At 39.7% G+C, this 25,601-nt stretch overlaps 1 protein-coding gene across 1 annotated transcript in view; it reads right to left on the minus strand.

Annotated features, from left to right (window-relative positions):
- The window catches only part of RAB11FIP4 (RAB11 family interacting protein 4), a 54,043-nt gene extending 36,103 nt beyond the window's left edge, over positions 1-17,940 (minus strand). Inside the window, exon 1 of the mRNA XM_029284024.1 lies at positions 17,927-17,940. The gene's annotated coding sequence lies outside the window, so the exon portion shown is untranslated. The remainder of the gene's footprint in view (positions 1-17,926) is intronic.
- Between the last annotated feature and the right edge of the window lie 7,661 nt (positions 17,941-25,601).

The following is a 25,601-nucleotide window of genomic DNA, read 5'->3' on the forward strand; positions in this document are numbered from 1 at the left end:
AAGCTGTAAGAAATTTAAAAAAACCCACAAAATTCACTAAACTTTTAAAAATGTAGGATTAAGTCAAGGGTGTCAAACTGCTGGGCTGGATGCGCCATGCAAAAGACGCGCCTACCCCATTGCCGGCAATGGCAAAACTCTCCCAATCCGTTGTGTGACGTCATGTGACGTCGCGAGTTTGACATGTCTGGATTAAGTTATACACACCTCAGTATTCTTCTAGTAGATTTTTCAAAATTGGCAATTTTAAGTTGTGTGGACTTCAGTTCCAAGAATTCCCCAGCCAGCAATTAGGGAGTTCAGAGAATTATGGGGAACTGGGGGATTCTGGGAGTTGAAGTCTGTACATTTTAACATTCCCAAGTTTGAAAAATAGTGTAGTGGATTACGCACTAGTCTCTCATAAATGATATTTATGATACTTAATACCTTGCCTCTTGTTCACTACAAGGTGAAACAATAATGCAAAATGTTGTAAGTCACTAAGGACAGATTAATATAAAGGTAGGCCTCAAGTTACGACTGTAATGGAGCCTGACATCGTGGCCATAACTTGTGAGGGTCATACAATATCACGGGACTAGCCCGATTTTACAACCTTTTTTGTAGTAGTCATGAAATGAATACAATAATTGTAAAGCTGCTGCTGTGGTCATTAAACAAATGCCGTGGTCATTAAGGACCAGTAGTACAGCTGAAAACCGAAAGTAAATGCCTGTTTTTGGTAAAACCATCATAAAACTCAGTCATGTGACTGCAGGATGTCTCAAATGGCTGTAAATGCAGCCCAGTTGCCAAGCGTCAGAAGCTGGTGACCGAAGTACAGTTACACAACTATACACTATACAGTTACACAACCCCCGACTGCTGGAACTTCAAATCCACTTCACAAGTACCCTCCCCCCCCTCCCCCCAGGTAGTTCTATCAGAACTTTGGATGGATCGTAAGTCAAGGCCTACCTATCACTTTCAACGCCAGATATTAGAATAGACAGAAGACAAACAAATCCACTGTATTACTGCAAAGGAGCTGTTTTCAGGGGTATCCTGAAATTTCTTTGCTTTCACAAAGGAAATATGTGGGGCAGAGGGCAAACAATGAAAAGTGGCTTTGTGTTCCTCTTAGCAGTTTTAAACTGAGACAGACTGAGTTTCTGGTGCCAGAGAAGAGAAAGCCAAAACAAGAGTGATCTGGGATCCGGAAACAGGTCAGGATTGTTTGTACTACCTGTTGTTTTGTTCGGGTGGAGGAGGGAGTATATTGTTTAACATGAAAGCTGCCATTCAGAGCAGTTATTGAAGGATCTTTGAATAAACTAAAGAAATCTCAAATCAGAAAAAAATACCCTTAAATGGCATTTGGGGAAAAAAGACCGGGCAGCTTATATTCAGGTTAAATAGGTAATTTAGTAGTATATGGTGCAGTGTCAGTATGATAATATTGTTCCTAAACAAAGGAATGCAAAGTATACCTAGCCAAATGTGCATGTTTTTTTTTGTTTTAATTGGTACATTTCTTTTACAAGGATCACGCAGAGTCCTCAATACAACACACAACTATCCTGAGCTTTTGCAAATGCACAGCAATGTGTTCATTATTAAACTCTGCACAGATCTCAGAGCCTTCTGATAATTTCTAACAACTCCACACTTTGATAACATACTAACATTGTGTGACTTGCAACTGCAACTTACCATTCCAAAATTCTCATTCTCCCCCCCTTCTCTGTGTGTGTGTGTGTGTGTGTGTATGTGTGTGTTTCCAATTCTGCTAGAGGCTGTTTTGTAAAACTAAATTAACAGAAGTCATTGTTGGATCAAGTCATCCTCATGATCTAATAAAGAATGTTGGTGGGTGGAGATTTAGATAGATTTTACATAATCTCTAAGAAAGCAAGTGTCCAATGGGATCTCCTGTCCCCACTTCCTCTCACCCCCATCACAAGAGTTCTCCCAACATTGATAATCTGTGGCAGGGTGAGAAACCAAAACAAATATTGTAAGAGCTAAAATCTCCTATCATAAATAGAATAACTGGATTTCTCCTTTTCCTATGAATTTCAAGACAGTTGCAGCCAAATTATTTTAGAAACTTGTTTTACTTCATATCAGTGATCCCTCGTTCTTCTGCAGAAGGCAGTATTTTCCAGTTTTCAAAGAATGATTTAAAAAAATCTGGGAAATAGCTGGGATTGAACCTGGAAACTTTTCTACTCTAAACGGATTAAGTCCTCCTCAAGTCAAGTTTTACTCTTGATGACTCCCTGAGCACCTCTTGGTAGTTTCCTTGGCAGCAATATGAAAGCAAGCCTCCCTCAGGCTTTCTTTCAGCTTTTCAGCCTAGCCCATAGCTTTGGTATACCTAAAAGACACAGCAGACCACTACTAACCAGGTTTGACTTTTCTTAACTACCAACTTCAGGCCCAGGCTAAGCAGACCCTGCAAAACATTCCAAGCTTAAAACATGTTTTCTAATATTTCAAGCTCTGACCAAAACACCCATGCTCCAAGAATTTCATTCCAAAACACTTGTGTTATTCCAAGCTCTAAAGAGGACCATTTTGAGTGGCACTATTCAAACAATCTAAGAGTCACAATGCTTGGGTTTTAAAAAAAAAATATTTTCAAGTATAGCTTGTAAAGTAGAGGGGGCCTGTTTAGCATTGCCTGCATGTTAACTAGAGACACACTACAGCAGTGGTTCTCAACCTATGGGTCGGGACCCCATTTGGGGTCGATCGACCATTTCACGGGGGTCGCCAAGCAAGGCTGTCCGCCATTTATTTCCCCTTTTCCGGCGGGTGCCTTACCTCCCTTGAGCTGGGCCAGCTGGTGGTCGGCCTGCTCCATCTCTGCCGCTTGCCAGCTACGCCTCGGCCGGCGCAGGGGGCGGAACAATGCATGCGCGGCGCTCCCGGGCAGGGAAAGTCCTCGACGTACGACTGGTTGGGTAGTCCTCGACTTACGACCGGTTTAGTCCTCGACTTATGACCTGTTTAGTCCTCGACTTACGACCGGTTGGGGGTCACGGCATTAAAAAGGTTGAGAACCACTGCACTACAGCATCTGAGCATCTGTTACAAGGCCTTCACTGCTATCCTACCAAGCGCTCCCCTGTAGCTTCTGTAGCCCTCTACAATTGATAATTAATCCTAAAATGGTAGCACTATCCATCACTACAGTGTCTTCATTGTTAATTCAGTTGCTGGATCTGTTGTACTTTTGGTCTTCTTTAAAGTTAATCATAGTCCTATTTCTTTCCCCATACTGCTCCTTGACTTTCATTATTCGCCCTTGCAGAACATTTGCATTTTGGGCTAGCACAGTAGAGTCAATAGCGCACTGATGATTCGTCTTCTAGTTATGCTCATCTTTTTCCAATCCAGTTTCCCTCAATATATATTCAGCTACTCTCTCTGCATAGTTTATCAGGAGAAAAATATATGTGTCTCAGCACATTGCTGTTCATTTTTGCTCACATAATAAGCTGCATCTTGCTGGTTTAGGTTATGTTGTTACATATTTGCATTTAACCATAGTCAATAATTCCTTGACTTTTGCATTGAAAACGCAATTGATTTTTATCAGAGTAGTGTATTCCTCATAGCGCAAGTAACTGATGTTACTTCTTTCAATTTTAAACACTTATCTTTTTCCAGTCTTTAGAGAGTAAGGAAGACAGGTGAGATCCATTACCAAAGCAATAAGGGGAAAAACATATCTTAGTTTGTTAGTCAGAGGAGGCACCCCCTAGACTCCTTCTGGCTTTTTGGCACCATAGATTAATACGGCTCTCCTCCTATATGGTAAAAAAATGAGTATCTTTCAAGATATCTTGCATGTTGGTATATTTACCTTATGGAATGTCTATATACTTCTTCCATCTATGATTGAGCCTGTGAATCAGATCCACTGACATCCTTTAGCATACTAATCTGAGATTGGAACATCCTTCTGAGTTTGCAGGTCTTTTCTTGTTTTCCCATGTTCTTTTCCCAGTATCTTTACTGATAATGTTATACTATTGCTCTATAGCAGACATGTCAAACACAAGGCCCGGGGGCCGGATGCGGCCCATGAAGTGGTTTCATGTGGCCCGCAAAGCCATCCTGGACACAGTGAGGGAACGGCCCCCACTGCCTTGGCCCTGGCCCAGGCCAGCCGGGAGCCAATGTACAATTTTGTGGTGGCCATCTATGCTGAAACGCATTTAGTCTTAGCTCCACAAGGCCATCTGGAAACAGCGAGAAACCAGCCCCTGCCGTGTTGGCCCTGCCCCCTGGGTGCATGCTGGGGAGGTGTCACCCTTTGTGAGGAATGAAGAAATGCACCATCGCCTGAAAGTGGCCAGCAAATGGCCCTTGTCTACTTCACATATCCGGCTTGATGGGCTCCGGCAGAGGGGTTTCAGCAGGCAGTGAGGCTCCTCCAGTGGACCATGCCTTGGCACTTGCCCCGGTCCCACCCCCTTCTGCCAGAGACCCCCAGATCTGTCCCACTCCTGCCCAGGCCCCCACAGGCACCCTTGACGCGAACGATGTAGAGCTGGCCATGCCCACCCAATAGGCCACACCCAGCCAGTAGGCCACACCCACCTTGGCCACACACCCCCGCCCCCCCCGAGGGCAACCGCAATGCTGATGTGGCCCTCAATGAAATTGAGTTTGACACCCCTGCTCTATAGGCAGCTCCCTGAAACGATTTGTTAAGTTCCTTCCAAAATTCTTTTATTTTCTTGGGTTTGGCTTCTCTTCTCTTCTCTTCTCTTCTCTTTTCTGCTCTGCTCTGCTCTGCTCTTCTCTTCCTGTTTTAATATCCAATTTGATTTCTTCTTGTTTCTCGGCCATTGGCAGTTTGTTTTGGTTTTCATTGTTAATAACTTCTTTTTTATTCCATATTTTCTTGCATTCCCTATCAATGAGAGTCAATACTGGCAAAGTAATTCCTGATCTTCTCCTTGAAAATGGTGGGTGTATGTTCAAGAGCATATTGTGGAAACTGGGCAATTGTTTTCTTCCACGCAAGCTCAATTTGAAATTTGCACATTATATGTTCCACAATCAACCTGTGGCCACATCTATGTTGTTAAAACCAAGCTCTTCTAATCCCTGTTATAAGTCATATTGTCAGATTGATTTCTGGGTGCTCCATCTGGTGATAGCCATGTATATTTTCTTTGCTTGAAGAACATTGTTAGCAAAGTAGCCATTAGACAATGGAATATGCGTTCTGTACACATCACACAAATATTCCTAATAATGCTTCTGAAATTTGTAGGCTCTAAGTTGTAAAACACAAGAGACTATATTGCATTTGCTTTATTGTTGCGCTTTGGCACGTGCACTTTGTTCACACTTTGGGGGTTTTCATACCTTTGCTTGCTAAGTGCTGCTGTCAAACTGCTAAATGCAGATATATGTTCTATAACTGTGTATTAGGAAGGAAAAGTATCTTCAAGCAAACAGCCTGATGGCTGTATTTTTGTTACTATGTTTATAAGCTCTGCTGAAATGAATCATACTGTGGGTTGCTGTTTCCTAGGCTTTTTTGGCCGTTTGTGCATACAGAATAAGAGGGGGAACTGTTTAAAAATTTGCTTTGTTTTCTATGAGAATTTTTTTAAAAAAAAACATTTTCATTAAAAACAAACACAGAACAAGTTCTCTGTAGTTCAACCAGTAAGTAAACATTGCTTACATCGTAACCCATTTCTGTGGCCTTAAGGTAAAACAAAGAACCAAGGGCATTCTTTTAAAGATTTCAGAACATTCAAGGTGTTCAGTTACATTCCATTAAAACGCTGCCAATTCAGAATGTTCTAAAGAAACATTCTGAATAAGAATGTTTTCTCCCAAGCTTGACATGTTTTTTTTTCATATTTCATGCACATTCTTATAAATCATACATTTTAACTCTGAGTTCTGTATCTACTCCTAATGCTTTTTAGCTTCTAAGCCGATTTATGTTTGTATCCTGCACTTAGAAAAGAAAACAAGAATTCCAAGTAAAACTGAGATAGCGATAGTGTTTCATTTATAAATAGGTAGAATTGGATTAGGTTGTTCCAACCATTCCTCGGCTCAGGAAAAAAGAAATTAAACATAAGGAGAGAACACTTTGCGCAGATCCAGAATAATATCTCTGTACTCGATGACAGTGCATTACCTAACATAATTCTTTCTTTACAAAAAAAAAAAAAAAGAATGGAAATCTGAATTAGGATTACATTTTTTTTAAATCAGGTTTGCTAATATGCATTTATACATTAGATTTAGAACAATGATAAGGAGGATATTGGCCTCTTAAAACATTTCTTTTCCATTAAGAAAGTACTCCATATTCTCTCATAGGAATACATAAAGGATTTTTTAAAAGATATTTAGATTCATTGACTAATCTATGTATACCTTTCAACCCCATATTTGCCATTTAAAAATGGTGCAAACATTTTCTAAACAATACTATAAATACCATAATCTCAATTAAAGATAGGGAATCTAATTCAGATGTTGCTCCAATTTATCTCATCACTGGCCAGGCACTGGAACTGCTGAGAAATAAATTCACTGGCATCTGAGTAACCGCAGATTCTCCAGCTCTGATATATTGGTGCTTCGGTGCATTCAGGACAACTTCTTAAATTTCAGCAGAGAGTTGAACATGCAATTGCTCTGTATATAGTAAGCTGAAAATGGGGGGGAAAAACTACACTTTTTTCTTTTACACCTACGCTCAACCTGTAGATGTTTTTTCCTCCAGCAAATGTGCTGCAAAAGTAACCTTAGTAACAGTTTTCAAAAGTGCCTAAGGTACAAAGCAGCCATTACAGCACAGAACTATTTTCCCACTGCAGTCCTAAAAATATCCAATATTCTAGGCACATCAATCCTCACCAGGAGACACCCTGAATACTGGCAAGGGAGAAGAGGTAGCAAAGACTGAAGAGCTTTCCAAAGTGAGGCAAAAAAGACTCTAAACTGAGAGTGGGGGTAATTCAAAGAAGCCAGAAAGGTAGAAAGCCAAAAAACGTTTAGCAGCGGGGTGAGACCATAAAGGAAGAACAAAAAAATCTGTATCTAATATGTAGAAAAATGCATATACAAAAATGCACAAAGCAATGAGGAATCAAATGAAATGGGATGAAAGGAATGATAGAGAGGCTTGCGTAATTGGGTAAGACAGACCCACCTGGTCTTGACAAAGAGTAAAAAGAATCTAGAAGGATGACAAGAATGTTGTCTGAAGCAAGAGAGTATACTCGAAGTAGGAGAATAAATCGTGAAGAACTTTAAACATTTTGCTGTTGTTTGTAGCATTCTATAGGGCCACTATTTATTTGCTGGTGGCCTCAAGTTTGCTAGTGGACGGATAGTCCTGAGAAGTAGCTGGAGCAGATTATCACTAAACTTTTCTTAATTCATTTGAGCAAATATTCTAAAGGCCAATTAACAAATACTGTATATTCAAAATATAAATAGCTGTATTGAAAAGCTTCACAATGATGGAATCAATTTTATGCTATGTTCATTATGTCTATTAAGCTAGGTCTGTTTTCAGAGTGTTTTTTTTTTAAAATGCTTATTTAATTGAAAGAAAAGTACAATTTGTTTCAAAACAAGTCCTGTACCTTTTGTACTCACTCACCAAATATAAGGCAAGATAAATGAAAAGAAGAAAAAAGATTTGTTTGATTTTATAAATCACTCAGAAATTTGTTTTGAAACACCTTGTTTGGTGCTGTGGAAAAGAATGGTTTAAAAGCAGCATATTCTTTCTTTTCCTTGAGAAACTCAGGGTTGAAGAACGGCAATCCTTATCAGGTAGATCAGTGGTTCTCAACCTTTTTAATGCCGCGACCCCAACCGGTCGTAAGTCGAGGACTAAACCGGTCGCAAGTCGAGGACTAAACCGGTCATAAGTCGAGGACTACCCAACCGGTCGTAAGTCGAGGACTTTCCCTGCCCGGGAGCGTCGTGCATGCGTGGTTCCGCCCCCTGCGCCGGCTGAGGCGTAGCTGGCAAGTGGCAGAGACGGAGCAGGCCGACCACCAGCTGGCCCAGCCCAAGGGAGGTAAGGCACCCGCCGGAAAAGGGGGAAAAAATGGCAGACAAAAAAATGGCAGACAGCCTTGCTTGGCGACCCCCATGAAATGGTCGATCGACCCCAAATGGGGTCCCGACCCACAGGTTGAGAACCACTGAGGTAGATAGTAAAGCACTGCTCACCTGCTGCAAAGCAAGGACATGGCAAGTCCTATGGTATAAAGAAGGCAATGAGAAAGGTTTGATTTAGAAAGCCTAGATATGTGGAAACGTTAGAAAGCCTACATATGCGGAAAAGCATATCAAAATGTGTGTGTGTGTGAGAGAGACAGAACATGAGGATTACATCACCTTATTTAACTGCCCATATATATCTAGCTTGCTAGATTACCTCAATGTCACAGATCTGGTGGGATATCAATAAATAAAATAAAATTTAAAAATATGCTGAAAACATCTGTGATGTTGAGGTAATCTAGCAAGCTGCATTGGTTGCCAATTGGCTTCCAGAGACAATTCAAGATGCTAGTTTTAGCCTTTAAAGCCCTCCATACCATGGGACTGGGCTACTTGAGAGCCTCTCCCTGATCCCATCAGCCCACCCCATTTGATCTGGCAGAGAGGGCACAGTGCAAGATCTACATTGGGGGGGAAGGGTCCCAGGGAATGTTCCTTCTCTGCCAGAGTGCTCATCTTATGGAACATTCTTCTCCCCAAAATTAGACTAGCTCCACCCCCTTTGACATTTGGGAAGCCCCTCAAGACCTGGTTATGTTATCAGGCCTGGGGCTCCCAGGGAACTGGAGACATGTCTAGTTGGTTCCATTGTTGAGGTAGCCATTTTATTCTCCCCTTGCCTAGGGTTTGTGTGTGTTTTATAATCTTTATTTTTTAATCTGAACTTTGTATTTTCTACATTTCTTGTTTTTATATGTGTTGTAGTTCAACTGTATGCTGCCCAAAGTCATGTTCTGTGAGATGGTCAGCTCTACAAATTTGGCTAATACATAATTATTAGGGCTAATAAAATCCAGCGGGATGGAGGGAAGAGGAGTTCAAAATCCCATATCCTACTCCATCAAGGTTGCTCTGACTTACTGTGAGAATAACTGTGAGATGCTTCTATTATTAAACAAAAGCTTTAAAAAATCTTCCTAAAGTTTCCACAAGTTTTTAAAGCGGTGTTCACAACTCCCGGAGCTGCATAAAACATTCCCAGTTCTCTAACAGAAAACAAGCCTCTTTGTAACACAGTGAGACTGTCTTAAGTTTTACTTGATCTACAGCAATTAGTGGGAAAGCATTTGCTATTATGTGAGATCATGCAGATTACACAATGGTGCTCTGGGGCCTGAAAAGATTAACAGTCCTTGTTATAAACAGGTCGTTCAGATCCCCCAAATCCCAAAGTACCGTTAACAATACTTCTGATGCTTAAAGGTTTTCACACAGATGGTTTGCCTCCCTCTTCTGCCCAAGATCAGATGAGTCTCACCACAATCCAGATTTCTGTACTTGTGGGAGAGGAGAAATGATGGGCTTGGCATGTGGTCAGAGCCACAACAAAGAAAGAGTCTAATTATGTGGCTATGACACAGCTTTCTACTTTTACCTTCAGATGGTTGATCAAAAACCAGGTACACGTATGGTAAACTTTTTGTTTGGTCTGCTGCTCTTTGTAGCAAGATTATGGCATTGGATTTCCCACAGGAAAATTCCATTCCTCAAGTCAAAATTCATAAACAGAGGTCTGGTATCTAATTTTCATCCCACCAGCTAAAACAGCTAGCTAAATTTTTCAACGAATGCTTCCAAAGATTCATCTGTGGCATTTGTCAGTTTTGGCTCCATCTGCAGACCCAGCTCCAACTCAGCCACTGCTCAGAACAGCCCACACCTCACCCCACTTTGCAAATATCAAGAAAAGACTTTGAGAAATCAGAGTTTGAAGAGGAAGAGGATGATTCCCCCCCCCCCCAGTATTTGTTAGAGAACACCCCTGCTTCCCACATTACAAAAGAAGCCTTTCCACCTCAGGAAGCTTAATCTGGATCCATCCCCATGACAGACCACAGGAACACTTCACCTGGGCAAGCTGTAAGTACTGTGACATCACCTTTAGCTTAGCTTCAAGTAAGATCTATCCTGCTATACAAGAAAAAGCCAACACAGCTGAACATCAATATTTGATAGGTAAACATTCTGAAGACAAGTTTGATTCCTGTTGATCACAGGAAAACAACAATTAAGTAAGTTTCTTGGCAACAATATGGATACTGTTTGAGATTGCCTTCTTCCAACATACAGTTCCAAGACTTAATCAGGCACTGACTCTGCTATCCAGATTATAAACGACATAAACCAATTTCAAATTGCATATGGATGGACATACTTTCACTGGAAAAAAATTATCCATCCTGATGCAGGTAACACTTAAAAGTACAGCAGTATGCACCGTTGTTCATAAATTCGTTTAACACATTTTTGCACCTTTGCAAAAAATAACAAGTCACTTAACTTTTTGAACTTATGAAACGTTTTTAACTATAGCTTTCTGTCTTGACACAAAGGATATAACTATGCACTTTTAAGATTCACAAAAATCTATCACAGAATTTGCATCTTATTCACACACTACAAGGTGACACTTGTAAAAGTACTATAATAAAGTGTGAATATTGACAAAGTATATTTGGAAGGATTGGAAAACATTTAGACTGCAAAATGAAGAGAAGACCAATTTGGAGTAAGCTAAAAATAAAATGAACATTGTTCCAAATATGAAAAAAATATTGGCTAATGTTGGTTTAAAAAAACTACAAGCAATTTGATTATTCATGTGCAATAATAAGAAGGCTGTTGCCCAAATATGAAAATATATACTGCTCAAAAAAATAAAGGGAACATTTTACCATGGAACTGAAGGGGTTTGCGTTCCCTTTATTTTTGTGAACAGTATATTATGATCAGGTAGAATTCCAGTGACTGATTGGAAAATTAAAACCCTACTTATCCATATTTCTATGTTGATTTGCCATACTGCTTTGTCTGGAAGAACTTTTTTTGTTTGTTTAGATAAAAATGTGCTATTTTTTACGTAATTTATCTCTCTCTCTCTCTCTCTCAGTGGAACTCTATGAGATTTAATCTCTTCAATGTCTCCTAAATGATGGGGGGGGGGGAGTGGAGAGACTTCACTAGAGTTAAGGAAGCATTGAAATAGCATTGGAAAAACCAGGAGGAAATTTCAAGCCTGGAGGAACAAGAAGGAAGAACACTATGGAGATCTTTTTCTTAATGGCCATGAGTAAAACAAGGAAAAATGAGAAGAGGCTTTTCTTCTGAAAGTTAGAGAGGCAAAAATGAAGTAAAGTAGCTTGTCATGGAGTAAATGTCCATAATATGGCCCATAAGAGAAAACCCGTTGTGGCAGGGGTCTTCAAACTTGGCCCTTTTAGGACTTGTGGACTTCAACTCCCAGAATTCCTCAGCCAGCATGCCTGGCTGAGGAATTCTGGGAGTTGAAGTCCACAAGTCCTAAAAGGGCCAAGTTTGAAGACCCCTGCGTTATGGTATCAATAAGGATGCATGTATATACAGGTATCTGTGACTTATGCCCATAAAGAAGTCTGCCCATTACAGTTGTAAGATTTGTTGATTGTAAAGCGGGTCGCCCATGTGACCAACCCAATTTTACAATCTTTTTCACAATGGTTGTTAAGTTCAGCTATGATCCTTAAGCAAACCCATTGTTTGCTATAGGGCATTTTTGCTGAAAGCCAGAAGTCATGGCCCGGTGACTATGGGATGCTGCAAACAGCCAGAAATGCAGGCCGTTGCCAAGCATGTGAGATGCGGTCATGTGACCATGAGGGGATCATCAAAATTTTGGAACTGTGTCATAAGTACCTTTGGGGGGGACATTGTAACTTCAAATGGCTAAGCATAAGTCAAGGACTGTATTGCAATGAATTAGGAATTTTATAGGACAGGTCAGGAAACAGATTCATTTTCTATCATGGCAACTGATGGGTGAAATGAAATTTTCCTCAGTTTAAGGCAGAAGCAATTCATGTGCGGTAACATATGTAGATGGGGTTATATTGCCATCACACATGTCAAGATGTTGCAACCAAGGAAAACTATGGTTGCATTATTATTATTTTTTTGTAATTCCAGGTACAAGGGCGATGTTTCCTACACATCGCTAAGTATGTTTTCCATGGCAGCCCTTGACTTTTGTTGTTGATGTCACATGAGATGAGGACATATGCAGCATGGACTTGAGTTCTTTTCACAACTGTTTCAAAGCCACTGAATTATGTTCTATTTAGCAGGTACAGAATGTGGCCATGTGACCAATCATGGGTGCCCTAAACACAGGGCGGGTCTGCACAAGCTGCATTGGTGCTCATTTTCTTCCAGATCCAATTCAAGGTGTTCATTATCATTTTCAAAGCCCTACATGGCATGGGGCCAGGCTACCTAAGGAACCATCTTTGCCCCATTACATCAGCCCATCCCACTCAGTCACACAGCAAGGATATGTTGCGGACCCCGCCAGTTAAAGAATTCTTCTCTGCCATTGCCTTCCAATTTGAGCCCTCTCCTGCCTGAGGTGAGGTGGGCCCCCACTCTCCTGGCCCTTTGGAAATGTTTGAAGTTCCAGCTCTATTGACTTGCTTGAGGCTCACAGAGGACCACAAAGCTGTGGGCCCGGTTGGCATTTTGAAGGCCTCCCCCCTTGCAAAATTAACTTAATTTTACTTATTCTATTCTTGATTAAATTACCCTCTAATATAATTGCCTCCTAATTTAATTGTACATCTCCGAGAGTCCCTCTGTGAGTGAGATGGGCAATTTCTAAATTGGATATATAAATAAACAGAAAAAAAATAAATAAACAGCAAAACACAAATATAATTCCTCCCACATTTCATTCTAACTCTTTTCTTGCTGCTCAATATAGGTCTGCATCAGACAGGCACAGGAAAGGGAGGGACAGAACACCCATATGTGAAAGGAGAGAAATACAGACATTTTCACGACTCCCGCTTCTAACAGACCTCCTAGTAAGTCAACCATCTCTCAACCAGCTACAGCATATGAATATATTATGCGTGACTTCGGAAGGTAAAAATTTGCAATGGACACCCAGTCCATCAAGGGGGGTCATTGGCTATGTGAAGGAGTGGTCATTGTTTCTCAAACCCCAAATAGGAGAAACCCTGATTGGAGCAACTTTATTGAACATTATTGAAGGTGAACTCTCCTTTGCAGAACAAACAAGAGCAAATCCCTCCCACATTCACAGCCTCTTGTGAAATTTGGCATTTCCAGCAGAAAAAGAGGAAGGCAGCAGAATGGTTCCAACTTTCAGTCTGGAGTGTTCTTCATTTACTTTACTAATTCAACAGGAAGCTGGACTAGAAATGTGGCATAACGTGGAGCTCAGTTCAGTACATTTCATAGGTAGAGAGAGATGAAGCTTTCAAAGTGTTGGGCAGAAGTGAACATCTCTAACCCACCAAGCCTACTATTCACTCTTCCTTTCGTATTTCCATATATAGATTAGCTTAACAGAGGAGTCTGGATAAAGAGGGAGTGTTCAATAAGTGCACTGGCCAGACTATTTTTTTGCCTTTTTTATTTAAATCCTGAAAGTTATCAAATTTGAAAAATGCAATAGTCATAACAGAAAATCCAACAAGAAATGATTGTTTCTTATAGCACTAAGTTCCAGCTCCAGACTCAATTTCAAACCATTCATCAACGACTGTCATAATTTAAGCCAATTGCCTTTATCTTATGCTTTCTCTAAATCAACAATATTCAGTACATTTTCTTGTTGCTTTCATATATTTCTCAATGACCTGTGGAAAAGTGAATATCTGGTCCACACATCCCTTGCTTGGCATGAAGCCACATTACATTTCCCAAATTTTGCTGACTATCTTGTCTCTTAGCTTTTGAGTTGAAAATCCTGCCAAATTCTTTCCCGGGAACACTTTCACTGGTCCCTCTGTAATTTTTGCATTCACCCTTGCTACCTTGCCTTTCATATAGGAGAAAACTTTCTTCTGATTATCAGGCACAGATTGAGCCTCCACATGCAAATCTGTATTAAATAAGCCACACTGGAACTCTTTGGTTCAGCTTTTACAATCTCTGCTGGCAGTCTCACCATTTTCAAACATTATCATATGTATGATTTCCTTTCTATCATCATTTGACACAAAAGCTTAAACCAATTGTTTCAGTTCCACTCTTTGATCACTCTTCCCATAAACATTCCTAAAATATTCATTTGAATATTCCTCCACTAATTCATTTTTAATTCCATTCACTCTTCTGAGATGCCTTACCCCCTTGAGCACATTCTTTGCAATTACCTTTCTTTCATTCTGATTTTTGTAGGAATCATTTCTTTCCCCATTTTTCCTACCCATAGCCTCCTTCACTTCATCACTGCACCTCATCCCCCATGCATCCTTCTCTAATTCTGTCATTCTCCCATCCATAAACAATTGACTCAATTTTGCTTTTAGATTTATATTTTTCTCTTTTCTAAGCAGATTGTCACCAGTCACATTTTTTATTCATTCTTGAATCTCAAAATGAGTCGATGCATTTTTCTACTTTCTCATCTTCTTCCCACCTATCACTTCGTGTTCGTTACCTAGCATGATTTCCACTCAGTTCCAATCAAATTAGAATGTAGCACAATTTTCCCCCAAACCCAGTGTTGATGGCTTCTGTTATCACCATTTATTGAAATATAATGTTCAATTAGCACCAACCTACGGAATCTTATTTTCCTATACCCTCAAAATCTACTTGGCACAAATTCTTGGGTTCTAGCACATATTTTAGATCTATGTCTATTTTTTCTTTAATTTCATTTTTCTAATTTTAGCATTTACATCTCTTATATTTAACATGTCATGGTCATTACCAGATGGATACTGACCTCCAACTGGCATCATAACAGGTTAATCAAGTTAGTCAATCAATCAATTTCATATAATATAGAGAAGCAATCACGTAAGCTACTAACCTTATTTACACTGTTGCTATATTCAGCATTCCTTGCTGAAACATGGACAGCATGTTAGATTTGGCACATTTTGACATGTACACCAAAATGTGTCAAATAACCCAACTTCACCCTAATCCTGTTCTGCTGCTCTTGTAAGCTGAATCTACTACTACTTTGCAAGACAAAAATATTGTCCACAACTCAACAGTACAAGCAGTACACTGGCACACTCATTGTCAAACACCGATATACAAAACAAGACCAAGCTAATTTATATCAGGCACGGTAAACTAACATCATTAGCAGAAAATAAGGCAACTCATCTAATATTCTTTAAATGCCAATAGAATTTACAGTCATACTGAAAATGACTCAACATCCTAATTGGGCAGAAATGCAACCGTTACTCGTGAGGCAGGTTCATCCATTTCTTAGAAGCACTTCCCACCAATTACAACTCAAACATTAAGCTATATTGTACTTTCATGTTTCATTTTCATTTTTAGACGATCATAGAAATGACAGCCCTACACAAACCAACTTTTTCTAAATCTCTTGGCTACAAATGAAAATCTAAAATGGAAGCCCAGGAAGTGAGAAAGCCTGCTTTCTCAAGTCTTTTCAAACAGCACTTGCAAGCACAAGGGGTACATTTAAATACATCAATCTTTTGCAAAAATGCTTCATCACCCACCCAGCCTGTTTTACTTTTAACCATTATGTGGCTACAATCCACTTTCTTACTTCATCCCCCACACTGGATTATTGATATGATAGAATTAAAATCTATTAAACTGAAAAAGCAATCAACTACCATAGAGATCGCCCTGGCATAGGGCTACTTAAGGCTCAAATAATCTATCTGTCATGCTCAATAAGAAGGCACATGAGTAATGTTGAGTGGACATACCTCACGAAGTTGATATGAAAAAGCAAAATTTATAAAGCATTCCGAGTATTGCTGCAGAAATAGATGACTACACACACATACAGCCTCAAAGAAATGTATTGGAGAACACAGGCATTCTTGCTGAAAACTATCAGGTTATTTCTATATAATTGTAAGTACAGTATCTCTTGCCATTTTAATTGTAAGCACTAACAAACCCCAGTGCCATAAGGACCAAATGCTTTGTTTAACTGTTACCAGGTTTGGCAACAAACCCATGCAATATAGGAATGCTTTTGATTTCTCACAGCATATGTATAAAACATGCCTGCATATAGCAGAAACATAAATTAACGCAGCACCCTTCCAGCAAGTATATACAGAATATACAGTATCAGCATAGATTTTTTTACCATCAGATGCCAGCAAGTATAGCAATGTCTAGCTCTTCAGCTAGCAGGGAGTCTACAGTAGTCTTTAAATTAAAAGAGATAAATCCTGCATTGTAAAGAAAGTATTTGTCCTACTCCAGTAGAGATTCAAGGATCTGCATTCTTAGATCTACACAATTTAAAAATTTTCTTTCCGGAATCGTTCCAAAGCCAAGGAAGGGGGAATCTTTAAAAGTTAGGCTAAGATTCACGACTTTGCCCATTCAGCCACTATCAAAAAAATGCAGATTGGGAGAGACTATTATGCGTCTCTTTAATCCCTGGACGCGTTCCTCCTTCCCAAGGGTTCCCAACAACAGAAAATCTCACACTCGGCCAAAGCAGCCCGAAAAGGTCACGGATCAGGGCTCTCTTTTCGCCCACCCCGGTTGCGTCTCTGCCCTCTTCTTCCAAGCCAACTCGTTTCGCAAATTCAGAAATAAAAATAAAGCAATTCCTCCTCCTCCAAAAAAAAAAATCACCCCATATTCTGATATTCAGCTTGCATGAGCTGCTACTGCACCGGGTATTCGACCATTCTCTTCCCCCCCCCCCCCCGCGTCCCGCTCCGTCGAGTCAGAAAACCAAGCAAGCGCTAACAAAAGAGGGTGTCCCCCCCTCCCCCTTTCTGGAATTCTGTTCTGCCGATGCCTTGAGGTTTCCCCAATGCAACATTTTTTTCTAACGGCCGATTTCCCTACGGAACAGGCTGCGGCGAAAGGGGGGTGGCGAACGGGCAAGCCTTTTCCCAGCCTGCCGCCCACCCGCGATCGGGAGGGCAGAAACTCGCGCGGACAAGGGACGGCGACAGTCGGTGCAGTCCTGGACGCCTGCCCAGCACCAGATGCGTCGCACAGAGGGCTGGCGCGGCGAGAAGTTTGGATGCCGGAAGGGCAAATTAATAATAATAATAATAATAATAATAATAATAATAATAATAATAATAATAATAATAATACTGATGAGGATGAGGATGATGATGATAATGATAATGAGGATGAGGATGATTATTGATGATGATGATGATGATGATGATGATAATAATAATGATGATAATGAGGATGAGGATGATTATTGATGATGATGATGATGATGATGATGATGATGATAATGATAATAATGAGGATGAGGATGATTATTGATGATGATGATGATGATAATAATGATAATAATGATAATGAGGATGAGGATGATTATTGATGATGATGATGATGATGAAGAAGAAGAAAGAAAAACGCGTGACAAGGAGAAGCAGGTTAACTGGAAGCCGCCGGTCCGCCCAGCTCAAACCAGATCCATATGCGAGGTGTGTGTGTGGGGGGGGAAGGGAGACAGCTTCCACACAAAGAAGCCAGCCCCTAATCGCCCTCCAAACTTCCCAGCAGGTCTGAGAAAAAGAAGAAGGGAGAGTCTCTCTCTCTTCTCCCCTCATTCTTCCGCCCGTCCGTAACTCCGCCTCTCCTCGCCCCATTCATCCCGGCTGGCCTGCCGGCCTTCCTTCTCGCCCTCCATCCTTTTTCTTACCTGGCTCAGCGGCGAGGCGAGGCGACGCTCCCGTCCGCCTTCCCCCCTCCACAGAGTCACTCAAGAGAGCAAAAAAAGGCTCAGCCGCAGCGCCGGCGAAAGACATACAGCCTGTCGCGCCTCCGCTCCTCAACCCGCTCGCCTCCTCCTCCCCACCACCTTGGGCAACAGTTGGTAGTTGCGCGAAAGCCACGCCTCCGCCCACGCCCCCACCCCCCACCCCGGCTTGTTGTTGCTAAGCGCCCCGAGCGCTTCATTGTATCCGTCCGGTGATATCACAATGGCGGGGTTTGCAAAGATTCCAAAAAGGGGTGGAGTCAGGAGTCGAGAGGTAATAATATAACTTGAAAAGAGGTCAAGGCGGGCCATTTGGGCCGGCCGTTGGTTGCTGGCCGCCGGCGGGGGATCGGAGTCTTTGCTGAAGGCTAACATCCGACGCTTGTGAAAAGCGGTGGAAATCTTTCGGCTAAAAGGGATGGGTTGCCGCTTAACAGCCGCGTTAAAGGGGAAAGTCCGGCTGAGCTCATAAGGCTTGAGTTTTTGAGTAGAAACGCGGTTCCAAAACGCTTCGTGTAACTTGGCATCTTCCTTCCTCGGACGGGAGTATAAGATATAGGGCAGTTTACGGGCTTCTGCCAGCCGACAGCTAAATTCAACCCGTTATGAAATCTTGCAATGGAAGAGGAACATTCTGAGAAATTGTAAAATAAAAAATAAAAAATAAAAAAAAATCTCTCCTTTCTCAAGACTTGGACTTGCTCTTTTGGACTTGCCCGCAGTAAAGTTCTTAATAAGTCGAATTTGAATTCATAAGGGGTGCTCCTTGTTTCAGTGGGATGCAAAATGTATTTTATTTGGATAATAAGAAACAGCCTTGATACTTTGCAGCATTTCTGTGTTTCATTTTAGGTTTGTATACTGTGTAGATTCAGTCAGCTGTGGTTTATGCAGAAAACCATATTTAGTAGTCTGAGTAAACCAGTTAAATGAACCATTTTCTCTCTTTTTTATTATATTATTATAAATCTCAATGAGAGCCAGTTTGGTTAAGGCATCAGGCTAGATTTAGAAACAAGGAGATGATGAGTACTAGTCCTAACTTGGGCAGAAAAGCAACTGAGTGGCTTGGCCCACCAGTCACTTCCACCAGTCAGCCTTAGGAAAGAGGTAATAGAAAACCAGGACTGAAAAACCTTGCCAAGAAAACTGCAGGGACTTCTCCAGGCAGTCTCTGACAACCCAACACAATTGAATGGAAGAAAAAAAAAACCAATCTCAATACAATAATTGTACAATATTGATTGAAGATTACTAACACTCCAGTGTTAGATTGTTGAGGATAAGAAAAGTATTTCAATACTAGCTGTACCCGGCCACGTAATATGTTTAATTTCACAATGCTTGTGGGTATACAATAGTATTTGAATACACGCATGTTTTTACCTGTCACAGGTGTGACATCTATATAATAGTAGGTATATAAAAACACGCACGTATTCAAATGCAATGTTATGTCAAAATTTCAAAGCAATAGGTGAAGAACTTTCGGAGATTTAAGATTTTGAACAAACGTACATTTACATTTTTATTTATATAGAATTAATTAATTACTATTTAGGATGCCAGCATTGTGTGGGTGCTCCATCACTTCAGGTTTTCAAAAATAGACTAGATAACTGACTTTTTCATCCAGAACTGAACGTAACATTAAAAAAAACTACAGATTGTGTCAAATTATTTGTTATACAGTAAAGTTTTGATCTTAAACCAATTACTATTCAGATCCCCATTGTATTGTTACTTGATGTTTTTGCACACATCAGTAAAAGAAAGTAAACAAGTTTATAGCAGTTAAACTATCAAAAACTATGAAATAGAAAAAAGAAACTATTGGTTTTCTAACTTACCTCTTTTCGTACATCCATATTTACAATCTTTATAAACATTTTAGCCCCCCCCCAAAAGAAACCAGAGTAAATGATATTTTTGCTGTGCTATTTATCTGTGGCAATGAGTCACATTGTTGACAGTCCTTTTTATATTAATCGGCAGCAGTTAGTAGTAATTCTACCTCAGTTCTGACTTAGAATCTTATTTAGTCTCACCTGGAGGTGGTGGAATTTGAGTCTGGTGAGAACTTGGCATGCAAATCATTTGCTCAGTCACTCAGTTGCTCTTCTTTCTCTCTTGGGCTCATTGTCGCCTGGAGCTTGATCTTGTGGAAACTACTGTTTTAAAAAGTCATGGGGAACTGGCAGCACATCAGCCTTTTCCTCGAAGGCTGACACTTAATATGCCTCCATTTTAAAATTTGTATGGCATCATTTGAGTGGAGAAGGTAATGAGCCTGGTTAGTGCTTGGATGGAACAGCTCTAGTGAACCCCAGAACTGCAGGCTAGCTTGGCATGTTGAAAAGCCACCCAGCAAGAATGCATAAACTATTTCCATATGGCTGCCAAAAAAGCTACTAAAGCTACTGAGAGAGCCAGTTTGGCCTAGTGCAGGGGTAGGCAACCTTGGCTCTTTTATGATTCGTGGACTTCAACTCCCAGAATTCCTGAGCCACCATGGCTCAGCTTGGAAACCTCTCCCTTTCCCCTCAGCATGGCTGGCTCAGGAATTCTGGGAGTTGAAGTCCACGAGTCATAAAAGAGCCAAGGTTGCCTACCCATGGCCTGGTAGTTAAGGCACCAGGTTAGAAGCCAGGAGACTGTGAGTTCAGTGTGATGGCTGGGTGACTTTGGGCCAGTCAGTCTCAGCCCAACCCCCCTCACAGGATTGTTGTTGTGGAGAAAATAGAAGGAGGAAAAAGGATTGGGTATCCTTGCTGCTTTGACCTATTTCTAAAAATAATGAAAGCAGGATACAAATAAATACTGGTAATAAAAATTTACTCTCAGTGGTAAAATGGGCCAGCTATTCTACTCAGATCTACATGATGAGTTCAGGTGATCTGTCTACAAGTTAACCTACAGTTTCCATAATAGTATTGCCTCCCTCGAACTCAATTTTTCTCACAGGGCTTAAATCTTAAGAGCGCTTCTTCTTAATGTAAGAAAATCTTGAGTAGCTGTTTCTTCCTTGCTATTTTCTCTCATCTTTCTCCATTTCAAGTGTTACATTACTTTTCTCCTGTGGGTGTTCAAGAGGGAAAGTGTCATGGGTTCTAGTGGCTGCATCAAATGTGCCAGCATGATGTACTTTAAAAATATCTTGCATCTGTAAAGTTCAAGGTGGGTTGGCTGGTTTCCTTCCTTCCTTCCTTCCTTCCTTCCTTCCTTCCTTCCTTCCTCCCTCCCTCCCTCCCTCCCTCATTTTCATAATAGCAGTGTTATTTAAAGTGTGATAAATTGTATTCTTTACTGCCAAAACACAGGAGAAGTGTTTTGGGGTTGTTCAAGAGTTAGAAAAAGTTGGCTTGCCATTCATGCATAACACACATTACAATATTCTGGCTAGTCTTTTCAAGATCTGATTGCTCTCTAAATATTGTTTAAATACTTCCTTAAATATCTGTCTCTTTCTGAAACAGCTTAACTCAGTATCTTTAAACTTCTACTCTCAATTTGTTGTATATAAGAACAGGCATTCACAACGCCGATGCTTTTGGTTTTGCCTTAGATACCTGTCTGAAAATGAAAATTTAAGCAGTAATGAAGTTACATTTAGAATCTCTTCACATTCTGTCAGTCCACAAAGGACAAACCTGCGTGTATGACAGAATTATGTTTTAAGAAAAAATTACTCCATTTTGAATATAGTAATTCAATGTTTACTTGTTTACTCCAATATTTACAATGTTTACTCCTCTTTCTACACATTCTTTTCAGAACAGTAGGGGAAATAACTTATTTGTATGAAGTGCCTCATTGAGACAGATCAACTATACTCCACATGGGCATCCTTTCATTCAGTTAATATCTCTTATTCAGATGAAATGCAACCCCCCCAAAAAAGAATGATGTCATCCTTCCTAGGTACACCAGATAGGAAACATAATCAATGAGCTAATTCTACTTTACTGTAAGGCTACATGAACAGAACCTTGCAAGTTTAAAAGTACAAATTTCCCACCATCTCCTTTAGAGCCTTTAGGGGGGGGGGGTCTCTTCTGAGCCTTTTTCTCCACCCATTATACAGCTGTGGGCTATGTCCTCTCTTTTCTGACTTTTCCCTAGGCAATATCTCTTTACCCCAGTCTTTTGCACATATCATTCCAATCTGGGAGATAAGTATTCAAGTATTCTATACTTAAATCCCAAATTTTCAGACCTGAAGCTAAGCAAGTTCTCTGTTAAATGCAATTTTACTTGGAATATCTGGTTCTTGACATGATGTGCAGATTCAAAGCTAAAAAACACTTCCTAATGGTCATGGATATGGATGCCCCACCTGATAAGGCATTTGGAAGAAAGCTGATTCTCTTCACTTAGCCACATGATCCTAGGAAAATACACATTTGAATTAAAGAGGAACCAACAGGGCACCCTCACCTGCTCTGAACATGCTGCTACATCATCTTGTCACCTCTAAGCCAAATATGGCATAACTACTGTGCCATAATGGCATAACTACTATGCAAACAGAGGAAACATAGCTTCTTTATGGAGGCATCAACAGCTACACTGTGTGTATCCACAACTCCTCTTCTTTTTCAACTTTGGAACCAAAGTACTGCTCATCCCTATTTCTGATCATTTGTCTGATCTTTGGAGTAGCAGAAGTACTTATGAAAGTACTTACATGAAAGATTACCTGCTGTGTGAACAAAGCAGGCTGGTTCTCAGTAGGTGCCTCCACAGGTAGTCCTTGACTTACAACCGGTCACTTAGTGACCATTTGAAGTTATGATGGACACCCCAAAAACTACTTATGACCCAATTCCAAAGTTCCAATGACTATCCTCCCCCCAGTCACCTGACCGCATTTGGGGCACTTGGTAACTAATCTGCATTTATGGACATATGTAGTATCTTATGGTCATGTGACCACAATTTATAATGTTTTTTGCCAAAAACAAAAGTTGACTTCCAGTTTTTGGCAAAAATGCTCCATGGCAAACAATGGGTTCACTTAATGATTGTGGTGTTTAATGACCACAGATTCATTTAGCAACCATAGTAATTTGCTTAATGATTGTCATAAAAAGCTGTAAAATCAAATTAGTTACATGATAACCCTCTATAAATTGTCAGGCTCCACTACGATTGTAAGTTGAGGATTACCTGTATTTCTCGGGACAGGATGAACTTCAATAGAAATATATTTTTAATTAGTTTTTATTGAAAATGGTACATGAAGAATGGGCACCACCCAAGGCACACATTGAAGCTGCTCTAAGCATCTTATCCTCTTCCTCCATATTCCCCAAGCATAGAGTTAATACATCTTTTCTGTTGGGACAAAAAAAAAATTTTTTTGGCTGCTGTTTCTTCTTTGCAAATACATCTGTCTGCACCTAAACACAATCAGGGCTGCCTCACTTTATTCTTCTGCTTTCAGTAACTTCCTTTTTGGGTAGCATTTCTCAACCTCTGGCTTATGTTGTGTAAAATTTTCTGCAAAAATACATCTGAGAGGAAGTGAAAACAAAAGAAAGATAAAAATGAGAGAAACAGTTTGAAACAGAAACTTTCTTGATAAAGAAAGTTTATCCTTTAAAGTTTATCCTTCAAAGCATATTCCTAACTGCAATCCCTTTGTGATGATCATCTTTTATCCATTTGGGAATAGACCCAAAAGAGAAGTTGCTCTGTCCTTCGAAGTTTTCCTGAAAAATCCTCAGAATGTGGAAAATACCAAGTTACAACAAATGTTGTACAATTTCTTAATTTGATAAACCCACATTGGACCAAACCATGGTTTACTAAATTATACCAATTGGCTCACATAACACACTGAAATATAAAATACAGTAACCACAATAGCTACATTTGTTCAACATATTGAACTATCAAATATACATCTGAAATTTAGTTTCTTGTGCCTCGCCAAAGAAGCCACTCAATGTCTTTCTTGCGGAATTTTTCAATAAGGGCTGTGAAAAAAAATATGGTAATGGTACTTTGAAGTAATCAAAAAATGAATTTATTGTTGCTGTTGTTATAAAACTATTTTTTCTAATTGTGAATGTATTTCTGGAGACTTTGCTTTCAGCACGAGTAAGCATGGACTGACTGCATTTTCTTAGTACTGCTGTTTCATCCCTGCTTCCTTCTGATTTGACAAAGTAGTTAACTGTAATGAGGCTATTCTGAAGCTTTATCCAATATTATCTTCCCATGGAACAGATTTTGAGATGTGTGCAAAGGAGGGAAATGCCAGGGAAGTGGGAATTACATCTCTTGGTTAAACTGATGGAAGCCGTTTCATCAGCTGAAGATGGCACTTTCTGTTTTTTCATTATATACTCTTCACCACTTTTTATAACTTGTTAGAAATGCAACTAATAAATAATTAAAATAGATAAATGTAGAAAATGTGACAGATGTGTTGAGACTTCAATTCCCAGACTAATTATTTATAGGTTGCCATTCCAAAAATTTCATCCATTTTATTCTGCAATTGTAAGCTTTTGAAGCATTTCCACTGTTCAAATAAATACATATATAAAAGTAGAGGTCCATGCAAAGAGTAGAGTAGAGTAGAATCAAGCTATTCATTTTCTTCCTCCATTTTGACTGGATTTCTTTTTTTTAAAAAAAAATCCTAGATCTGACATATTTTGTTCTCTAGATTAAAGAGGGTTTTTTTCCCTGAAATATTTGGCTGTGTTATAAATAAACAAACCATAAATTATATTTTCTATTTAAGAAAATGCATTTAAGTGTGAAAAATCTCAAGATGTTTGATAATCTAACATTATTTTAAATCCTGCTAGATTATGAGAGCCAGAACAAAGCAAAATGTTCCAATGACTTGAATTGCATACTAAAATGTATAAGTAATATTTAATAAGGGAGAACCTGACTAAAAATACATTTTATTTGTGATAGATTCACAGATACTATGTACCAGTGTATAATGCATAAACCAATGTATTGCTCAGATTAGGTTATACAATTTATTATGTCAACTGCATAATTAAGAATGTATAGACATCTGGTTGTTAGAAATCTATTCAGCTTATTACAAAAATATAACTCTCAATCCATCATAGCCTCTATATATTGATGTTTATGAATGTGATGAAGCTGTAGACATTGGAAACCTATTTTCCCTTAGATTGCACCAAAACCCAGTTTACTCCTTCATTTTTATTAGGTAACATTTCAACAATCTGATTGGTAACTATAATATAAATTCCCAAAATACAATTCTCATTCTTATGATTTATTTGCAATCCATGCAGAAACTCCATTGGTTTTATATACTGGGTTAAAAATCAGGATGTGAATAAGTATCATGCATTCAGCTTTCATTTCTCTTTATATGGGCCAGACAGCTAGCTATGACTCAGCACTTAAACATATTTTCTCATAAGGCATAATGGTAGGTTTATGTTCTTGCAAACAAACTCTGATTTCAAAGTGAATATGTTTTGGTATAAAGCGGGTTTCCTGTTATAGCTTTCTTTTTTAAACCCTCAAGCTCAGTTCATACATTGTGCGTATGTAAACCATGATTACCAAGATAGATTCATTATGGTTTAATGTAATATGTGAACCCAGATAA

Source organism: Protobothrops mucrosquamatus, unplaced genomic scaffold, assembly GCF_001527695.2.
Source record: "Protobothrops mucrosquamatus isolate PMUCROS unplaced genomic scaffold, P.Mucros_1.0 scaffold_6, whole genome shotgun sequence".
NCBI classification, from domain to species: Eukaryota; Metazoa; Chordata; class Lepidosauria; order Squamata; family Viperidae; genus Protobothrops; species Protobothrops mucrosquamatus.